The following is a 10747-nucleotide window of genomic DNA, read 5'->3' on the forward strand; positions in this document are numbered from 1 at the left end:
GAGTCCAGTAACTAGATTACCCATAGAAATTGCACCACTTGCACTTTCTGTAGCCTACTGTTTGAAACACTGAACTTTAAATCAGCAGTCAATCTTGGCAGGCAGTGTAATGCAGTTTAGATAAATTTAATTTGTAAATAAATATGACTACACAAGAAACATTAACGGAACCTAGGCATTCGATTAAGAGTGAATGTGCTAGTTCTTCTGCTTCACTGTACCAGTCAGATACATTATTGCAGTCCATGTGCTGCTTAGTGACAAGCAAATCTTTATGCTCTGGGCTGGCTTCTTTTGAAATTATTTTCATTGGCCAACTTTCTGTGACCTGTAAGTTATTCAATATGAAGTTTTTGTTTATAGAATTGTATTGAATATTAATATTATCTGCAAACAAATTATATTGCTTATTGTGTGTTTTTCCTGATCTGTTCTATTCCTCTATGTCATCATCAATGTCATTAATTGATACTCATTTATAAAGAATCTACTTTTTGAGTATGTTAAGAAGTACAGTATTTAATATGCCATTGCTAGCAGCAAATGACTGAACTCGGTTTTTGGCAAAGGAATAAGGACATGAAAACGGAAAATATCCCGCTGTTAACACCTCTCACACCAACCGAGGCACATTCCATGCTCCATATCCCTCTGGATTGGCTGATGATGTGTATTATGGTGCAGAATGTTCTATATATGAGGACAGTTTATATGAGGCTGTCAGAGCACATGCCCACAGTGTGCCTGGAAGAAAGCATGACTGAAGTATCTCACTGAATCTGCAATTCATCTTTTCTGAATTCTTTGTGTCTTGTCATTTTATTTGCTCAGAAATCCCTCGGTTCCATACCAGAAGGGGGAGTGGAGACAGTATCTGTTCTGAAATATGGTTTTCAGGCCATTTCAGCTGAGAAAGGTGGGAGAAATGACGAGGGCACTTCAGAGTACAACATAAATTAAGAAAACACTCAGCTTTTACCATACTAACATAAATTTGGAGAGGACTGAAGCGTTTCCAAGATGTTCTGGTAAGAGGTCACCATAGTGGACATTTCATTCTTGAGAAACCAGTGTGTGAATCATGTGGCTTATCTAACGTCTAAACTAGAACTACATAAACAGCTGCGTTCAGAGCCAGTAATATTACATAAAACTGGGTTTTCATGACCACAATAACCGTTCACACTGACTCTGCCCAGAAGTTTATCCTCATTACGCAAACATTTGAGCTCGGAGGGGTGAGAGCTATCAATGATTATGCCAGACCTCCACTCACCTGCATTATCTAATGAACACCAGGACGAACCGTTGCATATTTACAGCCAAGCCAAACATCTATTAAACACCTTTGTTAAATTTCCATTTTCTGCAGTGACCCATAAAGCTGATATGCATCTGGAGTGATTTTGAGATAGCGAAACCTTTTTCTGTTAGACTACATCCTGTCAACATGATTTAAATGCACATGCACGGCTTTATCGCTGTGAAGTTCACAAAGAGTTTCTTCTGTTTTTTTTTGTGTGAATAAGCCAAGTTCTCTAAAACAAAGACTTCAACTTTATTTAAAATCACATCACTGTTTATGTCAAACTCTAGTTTATGTATTTTAAATGTCTTATTGTACCACTGGCTTACACTATTAACATAATCAAATAAATATATGATTTTAGTTTTTTATATACTCATTTTAAAATAAGTAATAATTGATTAACTAACATGAACTAACAATAAGCAACATATTCTTACATCATTTATTAATCTTTGTTAATAAAATAATCATGTTCATGTTAGTTCACAATACCACAGATACCACTTTTGAACTTAAAAATGTATTAGTAAATGTTACGATTAACATTAACCAAGATTGATAAATGCTGTAGAAGTATTGTTCACTGTAAAAAATAATAATATGATCAATAAGTTACGACAAGTTTTTACATTGCTTGAACTCATCAAAATAATGCAATTTTCAACTTTTTTATGTTATTCAAGATTCAACTAAATGTTTAAGTCAGTTTAATGTAATTTAAGTTGAAATGACTTAAACGTCCAAGTTGATTGTATTTAAAAATTTAAGGCAGCAACTTTTTTTTTACAGTGTTAATTCATGTTAACTATGTTAACAAATAAAACCTTACAACCCATATTGTAAAGTGTTACCTAATAATTTGTAAATAATAGAAGTAGGCAACTGTAAAAAGTGAACAGTTGGATCAACTTAAAAAAATGACTTCAATTGGTAATTAAGTTTTCTCAACTTAAATTATCACGTTTTTCATGATAAAACGTGATAATTTAAGTTGAGAAAACTTAATTTCTTTAGGTGTTACCAATGGAAGTAATTTTTTTAAGTTGATCCAACTGTTCACTTTTTACAGTAAAATAGTCTTTGCTAAGAAAGAGCCTGCCAAGAAAATACTGTAAATGTAAAGGTATATGACACAGATGCTGTTGACGTGTGAAGGACAGTGAAAGCTGCTGAAACAGTCGAGTTTATTTTGAATACTTGGAGCTGATGAGTGTGGCTTGTTGGAGTTTAGTTTAAGAATTAAACACTGGAAATTAAACATTGGAAAATAGCTTGGTTTTGAGTTTGCCAAAGCAACTTTTCAGCCCTTGCTGAGAAAACAGAGATCCTCAGTGAATAATTAACGTCAATAAACCTTGCTGCCTTCTCATTTAATTAATGTGTATTACAATGAATTATTGTTAATGCTTGTTCCCCAGTGAGATATACCAAACTTGTTTAAAGGTGAAGTGTCTTTTTCTGCCATTAGCCAGACTGGCCCAGACACACAGATAGTCCTGCCCCAAACTCACACTATTAAGTCAAAGCTGCCATGTTAGGATGGTCAGGATGCTCAATCAGTGTTTGATATATATTTGCTGCTATATATGCTAAATTTCCCCTCTGGAAATAGTCCAAAAAAGTATGACAGTTATGAAAGACATTTTGCAATTATGAAAGATATAAAAATGGCAAAATGATATTACATTCACATTATATTACAAGTTATGAAAAAATCTATTGCAGCACTGTGCAAAGGTCTTTGTGCATTTCTTTTAACAGGCTAAAGCAGAATTATTTTTGAGGTAATTATAAAATAATTTGTATTACTGGTGGACTATTTTTTCCCCCTAAATTATTGGACCTTGAAATTATTTCTCTTGTACATGGATAGTATTTTTTTTTTTCTCTTAGGGACAGTATATTGATTATAAATTGATGCACTTGTATGTCATGGTTAGCGATAATTTATAATGTTTGATGGATCGCTGACACTGTTTCTGGTTCAGCATGTTCACAATCTTCCCTCCTGGGCTAAACATGACTGTGTGTGTTTGATCTGAAGCAGGCCCCCTCATGGTCATTAGCGTTATTAGTGGCTGATAGAGATCATAGTAATAGGCCCATGAAGTCAATGATCTCCTGCCAAATGTAGCAGTGAGCCAAGCAGGTTGGCCAAGAAACTATGACTGCTGTTATCTTTGGCTGTGGCCCGATCAAACTGTATTTGTCTTTTGAGACCAAGGGCTCCTCGAGCAGCACCAAAAATCTGCAATTTACAAAAAAAGTCAGCTGGCCTTATTACCAGTTTAGTAATTAAAATGTGTCTTGAGAGGCTCTGGCATGAGGGTCACTTGAATGCATCCAGTGGGCTGCATTCATCCAAACACACTTTTTCTTTTCTTTTTCTGAGCATGTTCAAACCTAAAATTTGAAAATCAGTATTATATGTACTGTTCCAGCTACATGATCAGTAAACATTTTTCATCTGTATATAATATATGGTATAAACATTCATCTTCATCTGTGGCAGGGGTTTTCAAATTTTATATTTTCAAATTATATATATATGTATGTGTGTGTGTGTGTGTGTGTGTGTGTGTGTGTGTGTGTGTGTGTGTGTGTGTGTGTGTGTGTGTGTGTGTGTGTGTGTGTGTGTGTGTGTGTGTGTGTGTGTGTGTGTGTGTGTGTGTGTGTATTAAAAAGTACTGATAATTTTCTGCCAGAACATTATCTATACTTTACTCTAAAACACAACACAATGCAATGTCTAATTCAAAATACGTGTTAAAAACCAGTGAAAATCAATATGGAAATTCTATCATATTAACACAGTACATTGGGCCCTATTTTTACTGACTTTGAGAGGTAACGTTTATAAAAGAAAAATCCACAGGAATTACGCACAACCAGACATTCATCTGCCTGGAATAGTCTGACCGCTAAAATAACACATTTTGTACAAATAAAAAAGAAAAGAATACTTTAACAAAGCCTGTGCTGTATATTTCTGCTTTGAAACCCTCCAGAATGTCTTGCCCCATATTAAACTGTAAATTGTAACTGTAACTGTAAAAAATTAATAGTTTACATACAATCATGTCAATTCAGACCGTTACTTTAACTCTATAATCGTTTATAGTGTTTTCCATATTCCAAAATGCTGATGTTTAAAAACACACGAACGTTACCATGTTTACCACGCCACAAACACCTGAGTGACTTGTTTTAACACTTGCCTGAGTTTGAGCTTTGCTGTCAGAATGCAAACACTACAGGTTCTGGTTGAATTGTACCTAGCACTACAGCTCAACTCTTTGAATCCCATGTGAAATGCATGTTTTCAATGCTTTGATCTACTGTGTTGTGACAGCAATGTATGCTGCCCCGTCTTTTGAGGATGGACACAAGAGTTTATCTGTATATGAGAATGGGGAATGTGAAAACACTTCTTACAAACTCTGCTGACATATTTGACAAATGACACTTGACCCCCAGACATTTGTACCAGGATGCATCATTTTTTTTTTTTTTTTATCTCATGCAGTCCATTTGGCACATTGAGCTTTGCATAAAAAGTAAATCCTTGTGAGAAGAATGGCAGGTGTTAAACAATGTGTCCTCTGGAATACCTTCACATTCAGGACCATTGATGAAATATATTGAGCATTATTAAAAAGGAATAATATTACACTCACAGACAGTATTAGCAGATTTTCTCAGCCTCTTTCACTTTCACAGTTCATAGCCTTTACCTCAAATATTTTTCCCTTTATGGATGAGAAAATCAACACGGCTCAACCAATAGCATGAGTTCAGGAAAACTCATGGTTTGAATACAGTTATTTCTTTGGTGCATATAATGACTTGAGGTGCGTTTCCCGAAAGGATCGTAAGCCAACTATGGTTGCAAATTCTGTTGTTACTAACATAGTTCAACTATTCTGTGATTCCCGAAACCATGGTTTCTATGAACATTCGCAAACAACATCACAAGTTTGAGTGGTTGGAGCTACAGAGGCTGCATCCTTCGAAGGATACGGACTTCAAAGGCCATGGCTCCGATATCCGTGAAGGTCGAACCGAACGTTGTTACAGTAAATGGGACGGATGATTGCTCTTGTGGACTAGCAACTGTGACAGCTGCTGTTGACGAGCTGTAGTAATGTTTGTACTGGACTTTTTCTGAAATTTAGATTCAACTGTCTGAAAACAAAACTGGGTTCACGACATGTCTAAATATGTTCAACTTGTTCACTGCCATGCAACAAATCTTTGGATAGACTAGAGTGTGAAGGATCTATATTGTTGTATACTTCATGGCCCAACAAAAGAAGGCATTTGTAGGGCGCATTCAAAGGATCCTTCAAATTGGGGAAGCCTTCACTGCACCGCTGTGATGCATTCGGCCTTTGAATACAGCCTTCGAAGGATGCAGCCTCTGAATCAGGATGCAGCCAGTTTGCAGAATTGCATAGATCATATACTTGGACACAATAAATCAAGTTAACATGCAGTACTTTCCCGATCTTTCATCCCATTTAAATATATAAAGACTTTAAATTTTAGCAGGTCAGCAATCAGCAGCATTTTGAAGCATTTGCCCAAGGGAACCCTGGAGTATGACGTAAGAGGAAACTCTGTTTGTAAATGTGATTAAAAAATTAAAGTTTTTCGATTAAATACTATCGATTTATTATAGAAGTTATTCACCAAGTACTTCACCACCTGCATGTGACGTCATTAACGACAGTCCTATATTGTACTATATTAAAAATCATTTTCTTTAATTCGAACAAAGCTGAAATTAAATAAAATATTGATATATAAGTAAATATATAAATAATAATAAAAAAAAACAAAAAAAAAACTTGAACTAATAAAAAATGACAAAAACACATAACAAAATTACTAAAACTTAATTTTAATTTTAAATTTAGCCTATTTATTCATTGTTATTTTTTATTTATTCCAGTGTGTTTTACAGTTAACGATCATGTTGAATGTGGTTTTCGAAGGTCCTTACCCAGATGCTGTACATAATGTGAACTCTCTTTCTTTCAGAGTTCTGTGAAGTCCATGAGGGTGTCCCATTTGTCATTTTATGATTTTGAAAGGTGCTCATGAGGCGCTCCCTTTGCAGTCACAATCTGTGGTTTTGCCAAGCTTGCACTTAAGAGACTCTACAGAACATTACATTTCCAAAAGTGTGGACTCGAAGGATGACTAGAAGGGCCTAGGACGCATTTGGGATGGGATCAAAAGGTAATTCTGTAAGGTCAGGGTACAGGACGTAGCAGAAAAGAAAGTGTTTTTTATTTACAAGAAATGAGTTGGACATCATAATGCAATACTTCTCCTATCTAATATAATTTTTACTTTAAAGTCAACTCCTTGTTCCCAGTAATAATATATATAAGTAAATAAAAAAATAAGCCTTTTCCTTTAGCCTTTGCATTCATTAAGATGTTGAGTTCACATTTGCCTGTTTAAGTATCTACTCAGGGCCTGAGACGCTATAGATCAAAGCTGTTGGACACTGATGGTCTTGGCATATTTGTGTAGCAAACACATGAGTATTCACAGGCTGGTGAGAGGAGACACAGAGACCCAACCGGAGCATGAGACCAAGCACTGGCTTGGCTCAAAGCAAACTCACAATACAGAGATTTGAGAGCATTTGAGAAAAGAATGTCCATCATATCGGTCAGTCAGTCACACACTGGAGTCTCTCAAATAAGACAATAACTTGCAGACAAATCCTCTAATCCAGTGGTTCTCAAACTGTTTTTGTCATTAGAACCTCTGTGGCATCTTTTTTATTTTATTTTTACTTGAAGAACTGATTTTTTTAAGTACTAATATTAACCTTTTAAAATAGAACTGATTTTATAGGACTATTATATGTATTAATGTTGTATTATGGTTTTTTTTCTTAATGTAATTGAAAAAAAACTGTATTCGTACACTGTGAATTTTTAAGTTCATTTAACTTGGATGTTTAAGTCATTTCAACTTAAATGACATTAAAGTGACTTAAATTAGTTGACTCTTGTTTAAATTGTTTTGATGAGTTAAAGCAATGTAAAACATGTTCTCATTACCTTTTTACAGTATACATTAAAAAATGATTATCATTATACTTAAAAAAACAAAAACTGTTTAATGGTATTATTTTTTACACATAACTTACACACAATACAATAATACAAACTCCACAAACCCCTTATGGGTTATTTTCTTTCTGCCATTTGTTTAGTCACATTGGCTCAAAAACAATTGTTTAAAATTGAGTTTTGAGATTTCGAGTAGGCCTATATGTGGTCCACTCTTGTTTAAATGGGAAAATATGTTTTATATGGTTATGGTTTCATTTTTGTAATTTATAGACATTTAAAATATGTAGTATTTCATTGCTTTGTGACAGTTTTGACCAAAGCTATCCAATTCCCAGCTCTAGTTATGTTAAGAATTTTTACTCATGTCAACAAGAAAGCACAAAAGCCTGAATATACCAATAATAATGTGTGGTCCCAAATATTGGCTTTATATAAGATGTAATTTTCACAGTAAAAAGGAAAAAAGAGCTGGTATTTTAAAACAATGAGGAGGGATCATACTATCCAAATTGAAGCAGTGGCTTTTTTCATGGGAGGCAACAAGTTCATTTCTGCACATTCAGAAAATTAATTAAGGGTTTAAAATGAGCTGGTATGCTTAGCTTGGCTCAGTAAGTAGGCTTTACAGTGCACAGACCCAGCAGCGGTGACTTGGCTCTCCGGCGTGCTTGTATTTATGCAGTGATTGTTTAAATATTTGAGGAGCACATGTACAGATGGATGAACGCAGCAGGTTTCATCATGAAGTTACGATGTTCAAACTTGCAGGGGGGCCATTCTAACACTCGTGTCAACAACAGGAACCAAGCAGCCCAATCAGTAAATACCATAAAACAGACCCTGAAAGACATTTCGGGAAGATGGGCAAGTTTTCTGAGAATGTCTTTTGATGGGGGAAATTGTCTTTCTCTTTGAGCCTGAGGAGAATGTGTAATGACACCAAATGTGACTGAAAAACATTTTCATTTTTACTTCGAAATGCTTCAACGTCACTCGCTATTAGGGACCAAAATCATTTGATAAATCAGTAAATCAACTGAGAAATTGATAATTCGGTCTCATTGGTAAACATTAGTAAATGTATTAACTAACATGAACTAACAATGAGCAATACATTTGTTACCATTTATATCAATCTTTGTTAATATTAGTTAATAAAAATCCAGCTGTTCATTGTTTGTTCATGTTACTTCACAGTGCATTGACTAATGTTAACAAATGCAACTTTTGATTTGAATGTATTTGTAAATGTTCAAATTAACATTACGATTAATAAATGCTGCAGTATTGTTTATTCTTAGTTCACGTTAACTAAGATTTACCTGATTTAACGATAAATCAGTTGACCAGTCAATTATAAACATATGGAAGACAAAAAATAATTATCAATTTGCAATATTCAATTAAGCAATTTAAAATAATGTTTTTTTTTTAATTATTTTTATTATCTATTGACATTTTATTGATTTCCACTGAAATTGAAGGTGTGGTCATTATTTTATTACTTTCATTAAAAATATAATTAAATAATCATGTATTAAAACTGTAATACAGTTAAAATAATTATATAATCACATATAAAAAAATAAAAGAATATTAAGAAATAAGATTCTTATTAAGAATCTTAAGATAATTAAGAATATAATTAAATTATAACACATTAAAAATACAATACAATAAAAAATAATATTATTGTATATTATTTTTTAATAAAGTACATTATAATAAAAACATAACGATATAATCACATCTTAAAAATATTACAATTTTATATTGAATATTGAATAAATTCAATATTATTTAAATTGAATTAATGCTGTTGTTTTACTAATTGCTTTTTTAATCTACTTATTCACATTTATAATTGATTGCTAAAATTGACTTTTGATTTACTGATTTATCAAATGATTATTCTGTGGCTCCCCATAACCCACTTGCACTATCAGAGGGGTTTGTCTAGCATGATTTTTCTTTTCCCAAACCAGTTCCGCGCAAACTGCAGCCGATTCTAAAGATTTCATTGGTCAAGTCAATCACAGTGCTGAATGCCTACACAATGCTACAACAAATACTAAACCCTAACCCTACCCCACACCCTAACATTACCCAATGAAATTGGTTGCAGGGCAGGATTTGCGCTGAACTGGTTTCGGGAAGAAGAAAAAAAAAAACATGCAGTTTACTATAGTGCTTAGTGCACATTAATGCAGCTGCACCCACGCCGCTGGCAGCCAGAATTATGAAAAAGGGATGTCTGTATGCAAGCCAAGTGGTGGCAAGGTCAGTCAAATTACCTCAGTGTGATACTAATCACCCTTTGGGCTTGGTACATTTGCAAAACCGATTGGGCAGAATGTCAGTGCAGTGGTTTGGCCAACAGACAAATTTCACAGTTTAGGTATGAAAGCTGTAACTTAAACAGCTGACATCATATTCTGAGAATAGCAGTGGAGAAGGCCGTTGAACGGTGAGTCTATGGTAAGAACATCAAGCATAAATTCTTGTGCCAATGACAGACAACAGACAGAGCCACATGAAGCAATATTTCTAGGGGTCTTGCGAAGCACTCAGGAGTGTATATCATGCGTGTCCATGGAAACTGGATTCTCTGCCCACTCCCTAGCATCTGTCTTTCTCCTGCACGACACTCGGGCCGCAAAGATGGACTGGCGAGAAAAAGCACCTTGGAAGTTTCCATCCACCCCACCCGTTTGGAGACCGGGATCTCTGCCACTCCACATTGAGCTGTGTGGGACGATATTTACCTTATACCCAAGGCCAAAATCCTCCCTTTCTCCTCCTCTGTTCTCTTTCGTCTTATTACAGTCTGTCTGATCAGAGTTTTCCTTCTTCAAGGGTAGGGCAAGCCTTGGCTCCTCCTTAAAGATAAGCAGGACAGATGTTTCAGACATTCCCGGCCAAGTTTAAGACGCTTCAATTGGTCATGGACTGTCTAGGGAATTGAGATGGCCAAATATTAACCATATTTTAGATTTATTTATAAAGCCATTAGGCCCTTGATTACAAGTTAATCAGTCTGAAGTGAATATAAATCGCACACTTGGTCAGTTCCATGAAAGTGAATCTTTGCCGTTTTCAAGGGATTTAAATATAACCTGGTTTACCCCTATAAATTCAACAGTTCTTCAACTTTATGGCTACTTAAAAGCAACTGTTGTGTGAGCAACACAATAGATCATACAGATTATGGTCAAACAAGTCAAGTGTGTTTTGACACTAAGGAAGTGGTGTTGAATTTCAACGTTTTCTTTTTGTTGAGATAAAACTAGTCTTAGAATAAATATACACTTAGAATGGGAAATAGTTCAAACAAGTGCAC

This window comes from Rutilus rutilus, assembly GCF_951802725.1.
Source record: "Rutilus rutilus genome assembly, chromosome: 24".
Lineage (NCBI taxonomy): Eukaryota > Metazoa > Chordata > Actinopteri > Cypriniformes > Leuciscidae > Rutilus > Rutilus rutilus.